This window comes from Syngnathus floridae, chromosome 1 (assembly GCF_059516105.1).
Source record: "Syngnathus floridae isolate MCC-2025c chromosome 1, RoL_Sflo_1.0, whole genome shotgun sequence".
Taxonomy (NCBI): domain Eukaryota; kingdom Metazoa; phylum Chordata; class Actinopteri; order Syngnathiformes; family Syngnathidae; genus Syngnathus; species Syngnathus floridae.
Genome location: NC_142413.1, coordinates 15,350,030 through 15,372,808, shown reverse-complemented (window position 1 = coordinate 15,372,808; position 22,779 = coordinate 15,350,030). Strand labels below are relative to the sequence as shown.

The window sequence follows — 22,779 nt, the reverse complement described above, 5'->3', positions numbered from 1 at the left end:
ACATAAGAGGATGAGAGGCTGGAAGCCTTACCAAGCTTTCTTTGCTCTGATGCACAATGCCCCCCCCCCCTAAAAAATTATAAAAGATACTGAACCCAAAGTGATATGCCTCACGAATCTATTCAGAGCTCATTATGTCATGCTGATATTGACGTCATAACCATGAAAGAGATTTTCAAAATGTCTTTTTCTCTTGCTAGAATTAAAGTTGCCCTGATAAATATTTGATCTGTGTTAGAAAGGATCATCTGCCACTGTCTCGTTTAGCTTTTGTTGTATTTCTTTGTAGGCCATAATTTGAAAAACACTTCACGGGCACCCACAAAACCATAAAAAGACTTCGTGTTTATGACAATTTTAGTGTGCTAAAAATGTTTTTTTTTTTTTTTTAATATTATACACAAAATAAGGTTTGATGCCACGGTTATGGCTTCAAAAGAAGCTTTCAAGATATTGCTTGGGCCTTGAAGGAAGGTTTCAAGCCTTTATTGACCAAGGTCTCACGTACACATTATGGTTTTCTAAGTAGGGATACAAGTTTGAGTTTTTAATTTCAGTTTTAAGTCAGTTTTGTGTTACATAGCTAGAAATTTCAAGTTGGGATTTCAAAGTAGACTTTCAAGCCAGGGTTAGAATTTGATAGTGTTTCAAGCTAGCATTGTTATTCCAAACCAGGGTTAGGGTTTCTCTGTTTGGTTTAATATTATAATGGCTTAGAGTTGATTGATTGATTGATTGATTGATTGATTGATTGATTGATTGATTGATTGATTGATTGATTGATTGATTGATTGATTGATTGGTTGGTTGGTTGATTGAACTTTATTTATCCCACGGTGGAGAAATTTTCTTGTCACAACAGCTTACAAGAGTGCAAGAAACGAGTGCCAAATGTAAAAATGGATAAATTACAGATAAACAAGGACAAAGGCAAGTGTCGCTAGTAGTGGTAGAGACGACACGGAAGGAATCCAACACATGATCAGGTGCCGCACGTGTTGTAGAGTCTGACAGCAATGGGAATGAAGGACCTGCAGAACCTCTCCTTCATACACCGTGGGTGTAATAGTCTGCGGCTGAAGGAGCTGCTCAGGGACGGCACAATTAGGGTTTCAAATCAAAGAACTTTTAGAACTTTGAAAGATTTATTTCAAAATCACCCACCACTCAGTCGACATCATTGGTCATTCACGTTGAAATAGACGGCAGCCATTTGAGCAGAGCAATACCTAGTGGTTTAGTCTTCTCATCTTTTTTGTGTCTTTGTTGAGTACTTTGTGTGATGCACCTTTTGCTGATAAAAAAGGCTGTCACAAACATAGTGCAAAAAATAATATGCTGTGAATACTTTTTGGATGCAATGTAATTAGGACTGGATGTTGAATACAACATGAGTAAGCAGTTCATTCACAAGCTGACTTTTACTGGAGAGGAAGCAGATGGTTGGAGTCTTAGTTGCAAGCCTCTGACACCTCCAGGATCCGGACCATCGATTCAGCCTGCAGATGCGTTTTTGGAGCTCGTAAGCTCGCTCATTTTCAATCAATGACATTCTAGCGCAATTGAAGCAAGTACAGGTATTAAAAGTCAAATTACTCTTTAACAAGCATATTTGTGTGCAGGTCTGCATAAATCCTTGGCGTGTATTTTAAAAATGTGGTAAAATCCCCAGATGGTCAGAGTTTACAGCACATGAGTGATTCATAATGTCAACTAAGTTTCACTTTTAGGTAGACTCTTGATGAGTCAACCAAAACGCAATAGCCAAAAGTTAATGCATGTAAGAATTGCCAAGCAGCTATCAGATTGGAGGTCCTTAGTTTAAATGTAACTTGCTTGATTGAGATGTTTTTAAGAGAAGTAGCTTTTCATCGTAGCAAATGCTGGAAATTGCTGTTTTCAGTTCATTACAACCTATTAAATGTCTTGAAACTTTGCAAAGCATAATCATTTTGAACAGTGTATTTTAACTGTTATCATTGGGAAGTTTGTTTGAAAACTTATAGATTGTTCTCTAATGTTAGATGACTTCCACTTGCATAAACTATTAATAAAAATTATTTCCATAATAATATGGAATGTGTTGCACTCTGCAAAGACAAACATAGCAATGAGGGCAAGTGTTAGGCTTTCAAGGTGTGGTTTGAATTAGGTCTTCAGGTTAGGAGTACAAACAAGCACTCGGGTTTCAACTCATGGTTTCAATTCTAAATTTGTTTTGGAAATTATTGTTCCGGTTTCAAGGCAAGGTTAGATCATGAAAGTTCAATTTCAAGACTTTGTTAGGTTTTTACCCTGCACAGATTTGCAGAGTGGGGTGTTAAACGTTAACACAGAGCGTTACAGCTGAGAGACATATTGAGTGTTCCCTAGGAGCAGATGTCGACCAAATCTAATTGGAGACTTATCTCGCCTCCAGGATGGAAAACAGCCTTGCGCTACAGCTGGGAGCCGTCGATGAGGAAGTGCCAACTGATGTCAACCATGGCCAGAAGTGGCAAATATGGTACGACCATTCAATCACACACCATCGTGTGTCAAATGTTATCAAATCCCTGTTCTCGTTTCTCCTACTGAAGACCTTTTGTGAATTCAAGCGCTGTACATTATAGCCGATACTTAAGGTGGCTTTGAAAAAGAAAGTGGTGACATAAGCATTTTGACAGTGACTTTGTTTGAAGCATAAAGGCACACCTTATTAAAAAGCGCACCTTTGGTTTTTGAGAAAATTAAAGGATTTAAGTGCGCCTTATAGTTTGGAATTTAAAACCCTAACTCTATCTTAATCCCACCTAATTCTTTGTCATTCCCATTCATTTTTTGTGTTCTTCAAGCTGATTCAGCTGAGCCACTACCGTTATCACCACTATCTCAAATCGTCCGATCGATGGCTTAACTTGTGGTCACCAATAACAGCGTTGTTTTAACCTCTGCAAGAAAGACCTGCGTCTTACTGCGGAGTTTTGATTGTCTACATGTATATGTGTGTATATTTGCAAAATGTGGCAAAAATAAATTTTGCATTGTGTAAATACTCTGATAAATACACCATTTTAATCAGATTGGGTTTCCTTATCCCCTCCGTGAGTTGTCACCTTATCGTGCCCCTATGATCCTAGGAGCCATGTTGTTGGGGGCTTCATGCTCCTGGTAGGGTCACCCATGGCAAACGGGTCCTAGGTGAGGGGCCAGACAAAGAAGCCCTTTATGATGAGTAAAATAAATGGACTTCGTTTTCCCTCACCCGGACGCGGGTCACCGGGGCCCCCCTCTGGAGCCAGGCCTGGAGGCGGGGCTCGAAGGCGAGCGTCTGGTGGCCGGGCCTTTGCCCATGGGGCCCGGCCGGGCACAGCCCGAAAAGGAAACGTGGGTCCCCCTTCCCATGGGCTTACCACCTGTGGGAGGGGCCAAAGGGGTCGGGTACAGTGTGAGCTGGGCGGCGGCCAAAGGCAGGGACCTTGGCAGTCTGATCCCCGGCTGCAGAAGCTGGCTCTTGGGACATGGAATGTCACCTCTCTGGCTGGAAAGGAGCCCGAGCTGGTGTGCGAGGCAGAAAAATTCCGACTAGATATAGTCGGACTAGCCTCCACGCACAGTTTGGGTTCCGGTACAAGCCCTCTCAAAAGGGGCTGGACTCTCTTCCACTCTGGAGTTCCCCACGGTGAGAGGCGTCCAGCAGGTGTGGGTATACTTATTGCCCCCTGGCTGGGCGCCTGCACATTGGGGTTCAGAACTGGAAGGGCGTGATTGGGAGGAACGGCCCCCCCAATATGAACATGAGCGGTGTTCTATTATTGGACTTCTGTGCTCGACACGGATTTTCAATCATGAACACCATGTTCAAACATAAGGGTGTCCATGTGTGCACTTGACACCAGGACACCCTAGGCCGCAGTTCGATGATCGACTTTGTAGTCGTGTCATTGGATTTGCGGCCGCATGTTTTGGACACTCGGGTGAAGAGAGGGGCGGAGCTGTCAATTGATCACCATCTGGTGGTGGGTTGGCTCCGATGGTGGGGGAAGATGCCGGTCCGACCTGGCAGACCCAAACGATCTGTGAGGGTCTGCTCGAAACGTCTGGCAGAATCTCCTGTCAGGAAGAGCTTCAACTCCCACCTCCGGCAGAGCTTTTCCCACGTCCCGGGGGAGGCGGGGGACATTGAGTCTGAGTGGACCATGTTCCGCGCCTCCATTGTTTAGGCGGCCGACCGAAGCTGTGGCCGTAAGGTCGTTGGTGCCTGTCGTGGCGGCAATCCCCGAACCCGCTGGTGGACACCGGCAGTAAGGGATGCCGTCAAGCTGAAGGAGGAGTCCTATCGGGCTGTTTTGGCCTGCGGGACTCCAGAGGCAGCTGACAGGTACCGGATGGCCAAGCGGAACGCTGCTTCGGCGGTTGCTGAGGCAAAAACCCGGGCGTGGGAGGAGTTTGGTGAGGCCATGGAGAATGACTTCCGGACGGCTTCGAGGAAATTCTGGTCCACCATCCGGCGTCTCAGGAGGGGGAAGCGGTGCAACGTCAACACTGTTTACAGTGGGGATGGCGTGCTGCTGTTCTCGACTCGGGACGTCGTGAGTTGATGGGGAGAATACTTCGAAGACCTCCTCAATTCCACCTACACGCCTTCCATTGAGGAAGCAGGGCCTGGAGACTCTGAGGCGGATTCTCCAATCTTTGGGGTCGAAGTCACTGAGGTAGTTAAAAAATTCCTCGGTGGCAAGGCCCCGGGGGTGGATGAGATCCGCCCGGAGTTCTTAAGGGCTCTGGATGTTGTGGGGCTGTCATGGCTGACACGCCTCTACAACACTGCGTGGACATCGGGAACAGTGCCTCTGGATTGGCAGACTGGGGTGGTGGTTCCCCTCTTTAAGAAGGGGGACCAGAGGGTGTGTTCCAATTACAGGGGAATCACACTCCTCAGCCTCCCCGGTAAGGTCTATTCAGGGGTGCTGGAGAGGAGGGTCCGTCGGGAGGTCGAACCTCGGATTCAGGAGGAGCAGTGTGGCTTTCGTCCTGGCTGTGGAACAGTGAACCAGCTCTACACCCTCGGCAGGATCCTCGAGGGTGCATGGGAGTTCGCCCAACCAGTCCACATGTGTTTTGTGGACTTGGAGAAGGCGTTCGACCGTGTCCCTCGGGAGGTTCTGTGGAGGGTGCTTCGGGAGTACGGGGTGCCGAGCCAACTGATAAGGGCGGTTCGGTCCCTGTATCACCGATGCCAGAGTCTGGTCCGCATTTCCGGCAGTAAGTCGGATTCGTTCCCAGTGAGCGTTGGACTCCGCCAAGGCTGTCCTTTGTCACCGATTCTGTTCATAATTTTTATGGACAGAATTTCTAGGCGCAGCCGAGGTGTTGAGGGGGTCCGGTTTAAGGACCTCAGCATCGCGTCTCTGCTTTTTGCAGATGACATAGTGCTGTTGGCTTCTTCAGGCCGTGATCTCCAGCTCTCGCTGGAACGGTTCGCAGCCGAATGTGAAGCGGTCGGGATGAGGGTCAGCACCTCCAAATCCGAGTCCATGGTCCTCGATCGGAAAAGGGTGGAATGCCCTCTCCGGATTGGGGATGAGATCCTGCCCCAAGTGAAGGAGTTCAAGTATCTTGGAGTGTTGTTCACGAGTGAGGGGAGGATGGAGCGCGAGATCGACAGGCGGATCAGTGCAGCGTCGGCAGTAATGCGGACCCTGTACCGATTCGTTGTGGTGAAGAGAGAGCTGAGCCAAAAGGCAAAGCTCTCAATTTACCGGTCGATTTACGCTCCTACCCTCACCTATGGTCACGAGCTATGGGTTGTGACCGAAAGAATGAGATCCCGGATACAAGCGGCCGAAATGAGTTTTCTCCGCAGGATGTCCGGGCTCTCCCTTAGAGATAGGGTGAGAAGCTCGGTCATCCGGGAGAGACTCGGAGTAGAGTCGCTACTCCTCCACGTAGAGAGAAGCCAGATGAGGTGGCTCGGGCATCTTATCAGGATGCCTCCTGGACGCCTCCCTGGGGAGGTGTTCCGGGCATCTCCCACCGGTAGGAGACCCCAGGGACGACCCAGGACGCGCTGGAGAGACTATGTCTCTCAACTGGCCTGGGAACACCTTGGGATCCCCCGGGATGAGCTGGATGAAGTGGCTGGGGAGAGGGAAGTCTAGGAGCCCCTCCTAAAGCTGCAGCCCCCGTGACCCAACCCCAGATAAGCGGAAGAAGATGGATGGATGGATGGACGGACGGACGGATGGATGAATGGATGGATGGGTTTCCTTATCTGTCGACCTGTTTTTTTTTTTAACACAGAGGGTCGATGGACAAAGGAACTGAACCAGTGATGGAAGCCCCTTTCAATGATGAAGATAGACAATGACAAAGAGACAATTATATTATAAAAAAAAAAGAATGGATGCAAGATGACAGAAAGCTGCGCAGGTCGCAGACAAAGTACGGAGCAGCAAAATTTGGTCAAGCGCCCAGCTCTGCCTATAACACTGGTTTCCATGGTGTGTTTACCTGTCTTGATTAGCATACCGACTGAAGTCAACGCCCCGCCCTGAGTGGGCTCGTCCTTGTCCAACCCGCTAATCATGCCCTCCACCCCTCAGCTCCGGGATGAAAATGTCTCCTTGCATCAAACGATGTCGACATTATCGCCCATGACGCATCACAGTGTCCATGGGAGACCGATCGGCTCGCTTGCTCACCTTGGTGTTACTTTGCCAACTTGCAGAGCTAATTGACTGGCTCACAGGAGCAGGAGGTGTGTGCAGAAATGGAAAGGAGGACTGATGACATGCGTCTCTTGAACCACTTGCAGGTATTATGAGCATCAAAATGATTTCATGGCACACTTCTGTTGTTTTGAGCTAAGAATTTTCTCATTGTGTATGCGTGCATATTCCCACGTAGCAAGAACATGCACGTTTCAGTCCTTCCCAAATAATGGTGTGGGCCCCCTGAAGGGGTGTGGTGTGATGCTAGGGGGAGGCGCGTATGACCCCAGGGAATATATTAATTAGATTACAATGCTATGCAGAGATGTACCATTACAAATGTATAGACAACTATTTATAGTCACTGAGAGTTGAGAAGAGTTGTCTGCATATGGCCTGTGATTGACTGGAGAGCAATCTCCAGTGGGTGCTCTGTCTCTCACCCAAAGTCAGTTGGGTAGACTTCAGACCACTCACGACCTTCGTGCATGGAATATCCATAGAAAATTATTTTTTTGTGGATTATTTCAATCCCTACGTAGAAATTCTAACCTTGTGTGGAAACCCTAATCCAAAAGTCAAATGATAACTCGAAACCCTGTTTGACACCCTACTTTGAAACCCTAACCCTGTCATGAAATCTGAATATGAAATACTAACTTTAAACCCTACTTTAAAACTTCAACCCAAGGTTGAAATCATACTTTGAAACCTTACTTTGGTTCAAAACCCCAATTTAAAATTCTTACCCTGGATGTAGACCCCAAAAAGAAACCATAATTCTGTCTTGAGTTGGAACCATCATTTGAAAACCTAGCTCTGTTTCAAAAAGCTACCTTCAAACCTTAACCTTCCCCTGAAAGCCAAACTGTCCTCTTTCAAAACCTTACCTTCAAACCATACAACGTGGCTTGGAAACCTAATTTGAAACTCCAACTGAGTCTGGAAAACTTCACCCCTGATTTTCAAAGCCCTCTTTGATACTCTGGCCCTGTCCCGAAACCCTAATTTGAAACCCCAGCATAGACTTGAAACCCTACTTTAGAACTGGAACCCAGGCTTGAAACCTTACTATTAAACACTAACTCTGGTTTTAAAATTTTAACCCAGGCTTGAAATCATGCTTTGCAGCCCTGGCCTTCACTTGAAACCCAAATTTGAAATATTCATTTTAAACCCTTACCCAAGCTTGAAGCTCAAATTTGAAACCCTATCCCTGACTTGAAACCGTACCTTGAAAATATATTTTGAGACCCTGGACATAGCATGAAACCCATATTAAAAACAGATATTGAACCCCTATTTGGAAAACCTTCATTTTGGTTTGAAACCCTGATTTCAAACCCTCACCCTCGTTTGAACTCCATACCCTAGCTTGAAATCCGAATTTGGATACATATACATGGGAGGCCAGTCTTAGCACATGAAAACTAAACAAATCAGACTCTCCCTATCTACATAAGGTTCCTGTATAATCTTTAGCCATGGACTTTAATTTGTGTAGCATTTGCATCCAGATCAATCACCATGTCATCATAATACAAACACAAACTGTGTACCATGTGTTTCTATTCTGTGGGTCCTCTATCCTGAAACTGGGAGTGCCTGCTGCAAACACTGACAGAGGCAAATTGTCAATTTCCTGAGGGAGAGTGGGGTGGTGGTTGGATTAAAAGGAAACATGTTCCCCGAGGAGCACACTTGTATCTCCTCACGCCAGCCAGCTAGTCAGCGGAAGGGCTTCATATCCTTCAGCGTATTCAATTATAGAAACTTCCCATCAGGGATTTACAAGTTTACAGCAGCAGACATAGAATTGTGTATGATGTCAAGATGCTGTTTAGACGTACATACATCAAATGTAATGTCAATATGGTACATCAGTAGTAGTTGCCTTAAAAGTGCTGTGGATATGCTCATTGGTGAGACGACACCAAATATGATGTAAAAAAGATACATCCATCCATCCTCTGTGCCACTTATCCTCCAGCATGCGGGCATGCTGGAGCCTATCCCAGCAGTCATCGGGCGGTAGGCGGGGGACACCCTGAACTGGTTGCCAGCCAATCGGAGGGCACACAGAGAAGATCAACCATTCGCACTCACACCTAGGGACAATTTGAAGTGCTCAATCAGCCTACCATGCATGTTTTTGGGATGTGAGAGAAAATCAAAGTTCCCAGAGGAAACCCACACAGGCACAGGGAGAACATCCAAACGCCACACAAGGAGAACATACAAACTCCACACGGAGGGCTGGAGGTGAAATCGAACCCACACCCTCCGAACTGTGAGGCGAACGTGCTAATCAGTGTCCGAGCCGCCAAAAAAAGATACATTCAAGTTATAAAGAAGACAAAATATTTGGAGTGTGAAGATATGTATTGAACAATCTTTTACTGGAACTATATATGGCTAAGACAGACACGGCATATTTATAGTACTTGCAAGTTTATTAAAAAAATGACAAGAAAAAAAGTTACTGTATCGTAATCTTTTGAGGTGAGCTGTATGCTTGTCGTCCTTCTTGAATCAAACAGAATGGAATCATTCCACTTTCAAATCAAACCACCCTTGAAGTCTTCCATACCAATCATATCAAAAACCGTATTGAAATGTTTTTTGTGGAAAGATGCGCTTACCCATGTAAACAACATACAATAAGATAATATAGCACATAGAGATAATGGAACAGCGATGCCTTTGTCTGAATTCCTCGTTTTGATAACATCGCAGGTCCTTTTCTGCTTGTTCTGAGGTGCGGCCCAGAGCAAGCAATTTTGGTGCAGTCTCTTTAAATGCAAATTAGATGTTTCACACCCCACTCCCTCCAGGCCGCAAAATGTGCACCTCCCTTTCCGGTCGACATATTTGTTGTTTTTTAGCCGAAGTAGCGTTTACTTGCGCCGCAAACTTTGTGATTGATTAAAAGATGTCAACGGCAGAAGACTTGTCCATACGTACATAAAAAGTAACAAAATAAATCCCCTCACAATATTTATGAACACATCTTCTAAACAAGCACTGCGGTCAATTTAACCACAGCTTGTTCAAAAAGTAGCTGTTTATATAGTCCGGAAAATACGGTAATCAATGGAGACATACACAATGTAATGGTGGTGCATTAGAGTAAATGCAGCTGATGTGACTGGCAGCCCCAATGTTAGCCATTAGCAAAACTGCGCCAGTGGCCAGCATGCATTTCCAGCATTTCACTGTCAGCCCTGAGGCACGGAGATGTTGGCATTCATGCTGATGGGAAAAGGCTGGCAAGGTGTGATGGCTTGGTTTGACCAATATCCCTGCCTAATAAGACCTGCCAAGGTTCTCTCTTCTCAAGCACTCCAGCCAAACCTCTTTCTCGCTCCCTTACTTAGGCAATAAAAAGGCAGGGCGAGGCCCAGCATGTGAACGTCCACTCACCCTCCCACTGCATGTGAAAAGACACTTGACTAGCAAATAAACACTGTGGGAGGCCTGCTTTGAGCTTTGTATCTTATTGCCCCTAGCGAAAATTTGCATCAGGCTTTTAACGGTTTTTGCTTGCATTGCTGTACGGCACGAGAGGGGCCAATAGAAAAGAGACTCCAATGAAGGAGCGCGGTAATTTTTTAAGCTTGGTAACCAATGATAGGTATCTCTGAAGTTAGTCTTTTTCCACATGTCGCTGGACTATGTAGAATGGGCAACATGGAATGAGGAGGGGCGAAGACAACCAGGGAATCTATAGGTTTCAGGAGCAAATATGCTGGATTCAGAGGCAGAAACTGAAAACTGGAGTCAATGCAAGCACTTTAATATCATAAGGGACCAAAACAGGGACAAAGATCCAGCCATCCATCAATATTTCGTCCCACTTTTTGCTCATGAGTGTCATGAACATGCTGGAGCCTATCCCAGCAGTCTTTGGGCAGTAGGCGGGGAACATCCTGAGCCGCTCGCCAGCGAGTCATAGAGCACACAAACACTCAAAATCACATCTATGAACAATTTGAGTGGTCAATTTGCCTACCACGCATCTCTTTGGAATGTGGACGGAAACCGGCGTACCCAGACAAAACCCACACAGGCAAACTGTGTATCAATCCATTTGTAGGAGCTTTAGTCTGCCTTTTCAACATAAATGTCAGAGTTGTCATTGAAGTTTTTAAATTGGTATAGTTCATCAACGCTGTTTCATACGCGTTATTAGTTGACATGGCAGTAAAGTCTTCGAAGGTGCTAAATTCTGAAACTTTGAGAAGACGCTGCATAGCGGGGCACTACCATCTTGTCAAACTATTTTAGAAGAATTACTGTACATAATGTTGTGTTTGTTTGTTTGATGTGCTCCTTTAAAAAGAATGTCACATCAGTTGGTATTGTCAAAGTCCGTCTTTGTGGGTGATCTCATTTTGTATTTGTGTTTATGACTATATGCTCATTTGAATGAACATCTTAAAGTGCAGTGACAACACGAGTATGTACACTCGCGCACACACACGCACATGGACGCACACACACGCATGCACGCAACACGCACAGAGACATACCGTAATTTCTGGACTATAAGTCAGTTATTTTCCTAGTTTAGCTAGAAGTGCGACTTATACTCAGGAGCGACTTATGTGTGAAATTATTAACACCTTATTATATAATTTCACGTTATTTTCACACTAAACCGCAAAACGGCGCTCTAGGCCTTTGGAATAATTGGAACTGTAACTGACGACGAGTCTAACGTACGCCACGTAGAAGAGGAAGCACCACCTCTTCCCCCTTCGGAATTAGCGGAGTAGTTTGAAAGTGACACAGGATGACGATTTCATTGGATTTAGTGATTTGGAGTGACACGGATGGTTTGGTAAACTTGTTAGCATGTTAATTATGCTATAGTTATCTGAATAACTCTTAATATGTTACGTCAGGCATGTTCTCAGTTTGTTGTTTGTATCATGCACCGTTAGCATACCGTACAATTATTAAACCTGTTGTTGCCTCTATTCTATTTTTATTTTAGACTGCCTTTCAAGATGACATGTCTGTTCTTGGTGTTGAAATTTTATCAAAGAAATTGTCCCCCAAAATGCGACTTATACTCCAGTTTGACATATATTTCTTTTTCATATAGCTGGTGCGACTTGTAATGTGGAGCGACATGTACGGTACACACTAACACACATACTCGAATCGAAGTGACGGCACGCAAATCAAAGAAATTGTAAATTAAGGTGCTTTATCAAATTAATTAGTGGGGCACAATTATGCTGACATTTACAGTAGTGTCCCATCATGAAGTCGGGTGTGCATATAAAAAAAAATTCTCTGTGCGTCATATGTGCTGAAATGAGACGCTTTTCCATGTATAGTTTTTTGAAGGCTGTGACAGCGACCATCCGAGGCATCAAAACGCAATCAGAGGCACGTCAGAATGTGTCAGTCGTGTTAAGGTTGAGAGCCTCCGTGCACTTGACACATAGCACCTCTCTCTTTTTCACTGCAGTTAAATAAATCGAAATATAAGGAAATTAATGGAAGCATGTAGAAAACAGAGAAACAATAAGAGTTTGTGTTTATATATATATATATATATACACATGTGTGTGCGTGTATGTGTGTGGTGGTGGTGGTGGTGGTGGTGGGGGGCTACTAAGCATCCAGGCCAATGACTCGCCATGGTGGTTATGAGTACTGGGCTGGTGAAGAGTGGATTGCCTTAATGAGCCAGAAAGCAACCTTATCACAACTCAGGGATTCTGCTGTGGAGTTGGCACTAGACATCGATTTTGCTTCCAATGTCTTCAAGAATCAGTTTATGAAAGTAAATTGTGAAAAGCAGGAAAACATTAGAGCTCAGGGCTCAGCCAATTGTTGGGTAGCATTTGATTTTCAAGACTGACATATGTATCTTATCATATCAATCAATCAATCTTTTATTTGCCAAGTTTAAGCATGCCAAACAAGGAATTTGACTCCGGTAGATCTTTGTCTCTGTACAACATTTAGGTAGCTAACAACATTCAGGATGACATGTGCAAAAATTGACAACTATTCTCAAACATCCCCTGATCTTAAACTCCCAGGAGGGTAAGGAAAAACTCAAAACTCCTACTAGGGGAAATGAGAAACCTTGAGAAGAGACCACAGATGGGAGGATCCCTCTTCCAGGATGACTAGGCTGCAATGGATGCAGAGAGGACACATAGTACACGTAATATGGACAATCCAAAGGTAAAGCATCAAGAGCAGGATGTTATTGCACAGCAATGACTCTGAGACTATGAGTGGTGTGAGTTCATCAGAGCGACAGCCTGGGGGAAGAAGCTGTGTCTGTGTCTGCTGGTTTTGGCGTACAGCGCTCTGTAACGCCGTCCAGAGGGGAGTAGTTCGAACAGACTGCGACCTGGGTGAGAAGGGTCTGTAGAGATGTTACTTGCACGTTTCCTGGTACTGGACAGGTACGAGTCCTGGATAGATGAGAGGTTGGTCCCAATTATCTTTTCTGCAGCCCTGATTGTCCGTTGCAGTCTGTGCTTGTCTTGTTTGGTGGCCGATCCAAACCAGACAGTGATGGAGGTGCAGAGGATAGACTGGATGACGTCAGTATAGAAGGTCTTCAGCAGCTCCTGTGGCAGGTTGAACTTCCTGAGCTGTCTCAGAAAGTACAGCCTCTGCTGGGCCTTCTTCCGGACAGAGTCTATGTGGTTGGTCTATTTCAGGTCCCGAGAGATTGTGGATCCCAGGAACTTGAAGGTGTCTGTGGAGAGAATAGCATTACTGTGGATAGTGAGGGGTGGAAGTGGTGAAGGGTCTCTCCTGAAATCCACTGTCATCTCCACAATCTTGAGCGGGTTCAGCTCCAAGTGGTTTTGGCTGCACCAGTGGACCAACCGCTCCACCTCCTGTCTGTACGCAGTCTCGTCACCGTCCCGGTTCAGTCCGATGAGAGTGGTGGCGTCCGCATACTTCAGGAGCTTCACAGAAGAGTTGTCTGAGGAGCAATCATTAGTGTAGAGCAGGGGTCACCAACCTTTCTTAAACCGAGAGCTACTTCCTGGGTACTGATTAAGGCAAAGGGCTACCAGTTTGACACAGACTTCTGAAGTAGCCAATTTGGTCAATTTAGCTTTCACTGTGTTGTTATTGTCATTTCCAGTTCACATGTAAGTGTGATGTTAACAAGAATAGCAAAAATACAGTCAAACCTTGGTTTTTGACAACAATCCATTCTAGAAGGCGGTTCGAGAAGCAAATCGGTCGAATTCCGAATCTATTTTTCCCATTACAAATAATGGAAACATTTTTAATCCGTTTCAAGACAAAAAAAAACAAACGCCTTTTTTAAGCATTTTTTCATATGCGCATATTTGTCCGATTGCGCAACTGAAGCGCACCACCGAACGCGCAACCGTAACGTGTCGCCCAACGCGCAACTGCACTGCGCTGGTCGCATTATTGTGGCAGAGCCGTCGCTAAAATTTAGAAAATATTTTTAAAGTCCTGATGTACTTTCCAAAATTTAAGTGGACCTCAGTGCGCAGGGAGCTTAATTTGGACCAATCGCGCAACCGCAGGGCGCCGGGCGCTCATTGTCGCATTGCTTTAAGAGCGTCTTTGTGTTTTAGGATGGCTTTCCTGCTCCCACTTGCTTTCTTTGGAGGCATGATTAATACAATCCTCAAAGTAACGAAAATACAATAACAACGGAGTCAATCGGCATCCGGGCCGCGCAGTCGGGTTTTCTCGGGTCCTCCCGACTCATCTTGCGAGGTTCGACCTCCGAATTTTGTTCGACAACCGTTGCAAAAAATCTCGAATTTTTTGTTGGAATTCTGATTTGTTCCAGAACCAGGACATTCGAAAACCGAGGTTTGACTGTAAAATAAATAGATGCAGCTCACTGACAAGTGCCGCTATTTGAGCTAATTTTAGAACAGTCCTGCGGGCGACTCATGCGGTCCTCACGGGGGACCTGGTGCCCGTGGGCAACGTGTTGGTGACCCCTGGTGTAGAGAGAGAAGAGCAGTGGAGAGAGGACACACCCCTGGGGGGCGCCAGTATTGGTGGTCCGGGTGTCGGATGTGATGGTCCCTAGCCTCACATGCTGTCTCCTGTTGGTCAGGAAGCTGGTGATCCATATTTAACTTTGCATACTGCTGTATTGTCGACTGTGTAACTCTCACTTCCTTTTACAGTAGATCTTTAAGTGTTTTAATCTCATGTTATTTTCCGATAAAATGTCAGATGTTAATGATGACATGCTAAATGCTAATTAGTCTGCTCGATGAATATAACAAGGTGAGGTGTCACATGGCAATACTTGCTGTGTGACATTGCTGTCTGAACTCTGATTTATTCCTCGGTAGTCATTTTTGTTGCTTCTGTAAGACATTAACCTCCACAGCTCTTTACTACTTATGTGTTACATTTGAACAAAATAAATTCGTATCTATCTGTGAATAGGTGACTTTAGTACTGTAGAAAGGTTCCCCTCATACAGAACAATGAAATAGTTGAATTCATAAATAATGGACGGTGAAAATTTAACTAACTTTCCTGCTCATAAGTAACCATTCAACTGCATGTCTTGTGCTGGGTGTTTTCTCCTGTACCCGCGTTTCCCTGAGCACTGACACTCTGTCGTCGTCATGGTAACGCAACGTGACAATGTGTCACCTACAACGTGGATCTCTTGACAGAAACCTTTGTGGCAGCCACCAGTCGGCCGCCGTCTCACACGTCCAATCAGGAGGTGTAAATTGCCCAATAGACATGACATGGGCCTTCCCTTGTGCAAATGTTAGTGGAGAAGCAAAACTTAATACATCAATCCGCATCAATACAGTTATTTTTGTTGTGCGCCTCATTAAAAGTCGCTCGAGGCAACTTGATGTTATCACATGCAAAAAATAGGCCATGCAATCCCATTTTTCTCTGGAGTGGATGACGACACTCGTACTGCGGAAAGAGGAAATACTTTCATTTTGAGCGCAATTAACGTGAAGAGCCTTGTTGTGATGGCTTTTAGTGACAGCAGTTGCACAGCTGTAGCAACCACCACAAAGGCAGAAAAAAATTCCAAATTGATGACTGTGATACACACAAAACAAAGAATGCTTCAGATGCTGACTTTTTCTAAAAATATTTCCAATTAATACGGATAACTAGATTTTAAAGCACAATTATTTCCCGAAAGAATATGCCTGTGCCTTATACTTTACTATGATTTGAGTCGGATTTGACACTTCCGCTTTTCATGAAAACAGTTTACCTTACGTACCTAACGAATCCCACATGTCATTGTGTCCAGAGGTCGAATACGGGTCAGTTAATAGTGCCTTTTGGTGGAGTAAATGTTAAATCATTGTGGCAGCTAGCTTGTTTGTGGCCATGAGAGGCGGCAGTAAACTAATGAAATATGTCACACAATAGTTGCCATTAGTAGTATAAATTGCAGGACCAGTCAAATTATGAAAATAAGTGTGACTTATAGTTAAATAAATATGGTAATCTGTATATCTGTACTTGAAGTGCAGAAGTTCTATTTTTTGGCTTTTTTGTATTTGTGCTATTGAGCACTTTTGCAGCCTATGGTGTGTGCAGTGCTCAGACAGAGACATGTTAAATTTGAATTTGCAAAGACAAAGCGGGTCAGCAGAGTTTGTTGGACAACCGCCCCTCCATTGCCCCCCTCCCTCATCTGTCAGCGCATTATGACGAGCTGACACTTACTCGTATTGCGACAGTTCTGGCAGGCCCTGAAGACAGCTTGGACGTAGACATTTGCTAAAGTGAGATGAGGTCACCATCAATCCATCACCCTCAGGGGAGGGTCACTTAGGGAGGCCTCAGGCCACGGATGATGAATGACAGCCACTGGAGGTGGAGGAACTTGCTGTAATATTGTTTGCAGAGTCTGGGAGGATGTTCAGCAGGCACAACAAGGAGTCCCTCATGTCTTCTTATTGTAGTGTATACAGTCGAAAACACATTGGCTCTCTTCAGATTTGTTGTATTTGAGGGAGCTTTTTCCCATAGGAAATAATGACAATACTGTCGGAATTTAATGGCACAATTTGTTGCTGTTTGCAAATAATCTCAAATATGTTCTTGTTACACACTCGCATAGCAGTTGAACATTTTTCTTAAAACTTTTTTTCTCATAATAGAGCTAAAATTAGGGGAAAATCTTGTTTTGTTCATATATAAACCGCACCGGACTTATAAGCCGCAGCTGTTTTAATGTTTAATTATTATTTGTATAAAGATGGCAAAGATGGGCAGCAGGTTATGGTGATTAAGTATAGAAATAGAAATGCGTTGACTGGTGCCAGTTGTGTCCTGGATCGATGGAAATAATACTTTGAGGAGTTGCTCCATGAGGACAGTGAGACAGAGAGAAAATATTTTTTTTTGTGGAGTTGAAAGTAAGCAGGAGGCAAATGAAAAAGCAAATAATATACCTGAGGAAGTATGAAAGCATCTACTAGGAGAGGTGACTGGAGTTTTTCACCTGGCCGTTCAGTATTTGAGAGCAACAATATGGTCTGACAGATGCCTAATTTGCTATGAGGATGTTGACTGATAAGTATGCAGAAGGCGTTGCACTGTGTCTTGAATGACTATGAAAGGCCATCCGGAGTGGAACTGTAGTACTACATGAGGAACACTCGATCAGCAGAGGAATTTGGACGGACATGCAGCAAAACAGTGGTAATGTGTCAGAGAAGGTTAAGGTGGAGGTAGTACTGCATCAGGGATCAGCATCAGGGATCAGCTTGAAGCCCCTTCCTCTTTGCAATAATGACAGATAAGATGATAGATGAGATTAGACTGGAATCCCCTTGGACCATGGTGTTTGCAGATCAGTATGTATGGGAAGGAAAAACACAATAGACGCTTCGGGAACACGACATAGCAAGACTTCAAATATAGCAAATGTGAGGTAATTACTGATCAAATTAATTAAATAATTAAATAATTATCAGCGCGTGAGATAGATCATTAATTATTTAGTTAACGGTGGCAGAAATCTACTGCTGGCACTTTAATCAACTACCACTAGTGGTACCACATTGTTTTTCTCTTTATAGTTTAAGAAGGCTAAAACAAACGAAAAACCTGAAATCAGTCTTTTGATCAGAAGGCGGCCACAGTTAATGGAATGAGTTTGATTGGAAAAACTTTGAGGCCCCTAACTTTAGTTTAGACACACACACACACACAATAAACAATGTTGTTTAATAATGTGGACATTTATTGTCTAAATCTACATGGGAATAATAACGCGGATGTAAAGAAAGAAAACTACCAACTGTGTAAAAACAGCAAAGAAATTAGAATACCATCGGATAGACAAGATCAACAATAATAGCAACTAGAAAAAAATCACTGAGCTGGAAACGGTTCTGGGGTGTCTTTGCAGTCAGCCAGGCCACAGAGAAAGAAGTTGGCAGAAAGGTTGAAAGAAAAAGGTAAAAATAAAAAAAATGAAAAAGGCTGGTTTTGTACAGCACAGGGTCAGGGGGGAGCTCTCTAGCTCTGGCTTTTTCAGTGTCGGCCTGGTTTGGGCCTCAAAGAGATTCTGGCATGCCAAGTCCACGATGGTGGGGTCAAACAAAGGAAAATAGATTTCAGGATAAAATCAGCGAGGTCACGTGCTGTTCCGTGAACAAAGGGTCTCAGGCCCCCTCCCTCTAGCTGAGATGGGAGATTTGCAGCAAGAGGTTACAGGAAGTGATACCAGGGAGAGAAATAGGAAGTGGCTTCGGCTCATTAACTCAAGAAATCATATCCGCCTCCCGCTCAAGGATAGGCTAAAGGCCTCTATAACCAGATAAAAGGTATTAGAAATGAACGTAAAACGTAATGTCTTCTGATTGGTTCATTGGGTCTACATATCACGCCTGTATATTACGGAAGCCACACAAAACAACGTTACAGATTTTGGAATTCGGTCCACACAAAAGGCGCACCTTCGTTTTTTGAGAAAATTAAAGGCTTTTAAGTGCGCCTTTTGGTGTGGAAAATACAGTAGAAGCAACGTTTCCCAATGGAATCAATGTAAATGCAAATAATGCATGTCGGACAATCCCAAAAGATCCTGGGATCCTGTTCTAATGTTTTACACTTGCTGAAAAATACCGCTTCGAAGTCACAGAAAAAGTCAGGCTAATAAATTATCATATGCTTCATCTTCTCGTCATTACTTTTCGGTGCAAATAATGAGCTTCCCAACTGTGTGAGTGGCCCTTGGATGCACCTCGTACAGAATATGAGTGAGAACTTAAAAGAAAATAATAATATGAAAAGGAACCTTGCTTCTTCTAAAGATGGAAATTGACAAAGGTACGTATGTTCCTTATGTTTTTATTGAAAACAAGCTGGTACTTTCTTTCTTTCACCGTTCACTCAATCTTTGCGTGCCCCTGAAGCACCTACTTTGGCACAACACCAGCTATACTCCATCGCGGGTTCGATGATACGCATGCCTTTGCCATGGTCCTTTATGATTTTGTGTTTTATGTTGCTCATCTCAGGCATACTCGACAACACTACTGTTGTTTTCTTTTGGTATGACCAGGTTGGATAGGATCTGAAATGAGCTCATCAAAGGCACAGCCAAGGTTAGATGTTTTGGAGACAAAGTTAGAGAGTGCAGACTTTAATGGTTTGGATACGTCCAAAGGAGATGGAATGATGAGGATGGGGCTGCCGGGCCCGAGAGCGAGAGGAAGAGCCAAAAGATGAGGGCGGCTGAAGGAAAACATGACACGAGAGCAGTTAGTGTTAGAGAGAAGGATGGAAAAGATGGGCATAGAGTGAAAGGGATGATGCGCTGTGGCAACCCCTAATAGGACAAGCAAAGAAGAAAGACAAAGAATGTAAAAAAAAAATGCAGTCTTCATACAGACAACTTTTTTCTCTCTGTATAGTACTTATTTTCTTTTCAATAGTTCAAAAATTTAGGGATTTATATATGAAACAATTTTTTTACCACGTAATAGTGCACTTTTTTTTTTTCCATAGCAGTAAAACTTCTTGTGGTAATGTGGCATTTTTCCCCTAAGTTCAAAGTACCATTGCCCCATTCAGGTTCCACCAACAAACTTTTGGAGATGTCCAGGGTGAAACTTTTTGTGCCACTTGATGACACGCTGGCTCACATGCAAATATAAAGCCAGTATAAAGTATGAACTGACTGTCGTCCCCCAAAAGTGATCTATATGGGAGGGAAGCGAGGCAGGCAGAAAGATTGGCGGGGCGTCCCCGTGCATTTTATTTTGGGAGGGGAGTCGTCTCAAAGGCGAGTGAGATGGAGAAAAATGACCCTTCATCTTTAATGACAGCACGCTCGCCTGAGTTGACAGCCATCAAAAATACTCTCTTTTCTTTTCTCTTCTTTTCACATACACTTGGGCATGCATGAGCGCAGAGAAGAGCTGAGCTGAGAAGTCACGTGACATCCACACGCAAACACATTTGCAGGCTCTCCAATGATGGATGGGTGAAACATTCAGTCAATGTATTGATCTTAGATGGATGATAGAGTGATATATTGGGTATATTGATTGATGGACAGCTAAACAAATGAGAGATTGTAGATCTGGGCTCGGCAATTTAAAAGATGGAGGGGGCCAGAAACTTTCATTAGCACTAAATGAGGCCCTAATAGGAATGCACACTTCCTATGTATGACAAAAATGCCATTTTAAATAAGGCCAAAATATGTTGTTTTATTAGACCATTGTACAAATACAATCTTAATAAATGTTTACTTTTCGAATGCCTTTATAAAAGATCCAGTCCTCAACACATACAAATTACTTTTTATTTTACTTGGTGCTGAAGGAAAGCAATGCCTGCCACCTAGTGCTGATCCATTAAGAGCTTGCCCTATTTTATCAGGAAAAAAAAAATAATCGAGTGCCAAACGGAATGCACCAAGATAGATAAATAGCCTTTTGCATGATGCATGGACGGATTGATTGTGCCGTGTACACGCCTCAAGTTGTTAATATCGTTATATGCCAACAGCATTTTGATTTTTAATTACATGAACTATGCATTTGTTTTTTTCGACCACTGGATTTCAATATTATCTTAATGAGGAAAAACATGATTTATGCTCTTTACAGGGTGACTTTTCCCACTGCATGCTTTATATTGATTAACGGAAGGTTTCGTTCAATTTCTGTTAATACGTCAGGAACCAACTAGCCTGCGTGACAGTTGGTTGGCTTTGAACTCTTTGATAATGAAAATGCAGAGAGCCAAAAATGTTGCTGCATCCAAAGTTATATTTGGGAAGGATTTCATCCTTTTATTAGCGATGATGAGATACCACAAACACACATGCATTTATACTCTGATGAAAGTGTGTTGTCTTTAAAAAAAAAAGAAAAGAAAAAAAAAAAAAGAACGAGTTAGCACCAAGGACAATGTGAGTAGCCCATAGATACATATGTTCTAAAAATAGTTCACCGGTGATGGGACACTCAAGAAGTTAAGAGAAGAAGGTTAACAGTTGTTTATTTAAATACTGCGCTATTTATGCTCACGGTTATCAGGCAATCTGAATCTAGTATCAGCACATGCCTAGTTAGGATAATGTTATGGTTTGGGTTAGTGTAGGGCTTAGGTAATTTTAACATTCAACTCACAAAACATTGCACCCCAACCTTCTCACTGCACATAGTTAAAACAACAGTCCTGTATTGCAGGTGTTGTGAACATCAAAGTATGCAACTATCTGACACTCTGCCTGCTAGCTTTAAACACACCGCTGTTGTGAATGCACCGTGTCCATGATTGTGGCACGTGGTGGCAGCCATTAGCCAGAGGTACCGGCGAGCAGGTCAGAGTTCTGACGTAATCTGAAAAATCTTTGTGCCTTGCGGCCGTAAACGCAGTGACCGGCTGGAATGCTGCCTTTGGCGGTGCGGGTGGCCATTAGGCACACAGGTAATCGCAAACACTGCCGCCACCATGCACATACAGCCGATCAGATGATGTCTGCTTTTGCTAAGGCTAAACTTTACCTGGCAGTAAATTAGAGCTCCTGCTAATGGCCATACTAGCCCAATTGGACTGGAAGATTATTTATCATACAGGCCCCGACCACCAGTTAAGATGGCCACGGTGTTATAACCCTTAAGTAGCAGATATTTTAACAACGTTCAAACACATGAACAAACAATATAACTATACTTAAAAGCATATATTCTTAATCCTGATATTACTGTTAGTTGCAAATCTTTTCATGTCTCACTGTATTTTACAGGCCAATGGGTGGCCAAGACATGCTAAAAGAACTGTCTATAGTGTTATTTTCTTATCTAAAAATTATCTTTTTTTTTTTACCCTAGAATGGATCAATAGTGTTTTTCTATTTATTTCAATGTCCAAATGTAATTTGAGACGCAAGATTTTTGAGTTGTGAAATGTCATGCAAAAAATTAAAGCATTCCAGCCGGTTACTCGGAGAAAACCCACGCAGGCACGGGGAGAACATGCAAACTTCACAGGGATTGAACTCGCAACTCTGAACTGTGAGGTGGAAGTGCACCACTGTGCCGCCTTTATAAAAACATCACATAAAATAACAAGACAACAAAAAAATATTACATAAAACATTGGCAATAATACAAACATTACTATCCTCTCCATATGGGTTGTTGTTTAAAGTGGCTATAGATGAAAGAGGAGAGATTCAAAGTGTCTTTTTGACAAAGGATCAAAGCCAGCTGCTATACACAATGCTATATATGTCTGAAAAGTAAACAATTAGCAGTAGTGTACGTTGACGGACAGAGACTAAGAGAGCATGGTTCAGTTCTTCTAGGCCATTAAGGTCCATTAAGAGCCGCTTCAATTACTACAAGCGTCTATTGACACAGACTGCCTGGGCCATTTTACACTCTGCGATCAATTATTAATTGATTAAAATCATATTTAGACAGCAAAATCACACAAAAAATATCTTAATTGTTCACAATTCTAAACGTTTGGTTTTTTTTTTTACGTAGGTTGCTGTTTGTGTGTGTGCGTGCATGCGCGCGTGCGCCAGTGTGGAATTGATATCATAAAACCATGACTGTAGATGCTA

General features: G+C 43.6%; 2 long non-coding RNA genes across 10 annotated transcripts in view; one reads left to right on the top strand and one right to left on the bottom strand.

Annotated features, from left to right (window-relative positions):
* The window catches only part of LOC148404285 (uncharacterized), a 78,960-nt gene that overhangs the window by 15,812 nt on the left and 40,369 nt on the right, over positions 1-22,779 (top strand). For 4 of the 8 annotated variants that reach the window (XR_015861545.1, XR_015861547.1, XR_015861540.1 and 1 more), the window contains exons 4-5: positions 2,420-2,506; positions 6,710-6,796. This is a non-coding gene — a long non-coding RNA (uncharacterized LOC148404285). Of the gene's footprint in view, positions 1-2,419; positions 3,033-6,709; positions 6,797-20,106; positions 20,767-22,779 lie in introns of those variants that run through there. The other 4 variants (XR_015861546.1, XR_015861542.1, XR_015861544.1 and 1 more) reach the window with 3 other exon arrangements.
* On the bottom strand, positions 812-2,609 carry LOC148404286 (uncharacterized). 2 transcript variants are annotated; one of them, XR_015861553.1, is made up of 4 exons: positions 2,295-2,609; positions 1,420-1,499; positions 1,165-1,307; positions 812-1,085 (listed from the first exon to the last, which is right to left on the bottom strand). It is a non-coding gene; the product is annotated as an uncharacterized LOC148404286 (long non-coding RNA). The 2 variants fall into 2 exon arrangements; XR_015861552.1 differs by having other exon boundaries at positions 1,420-2,609.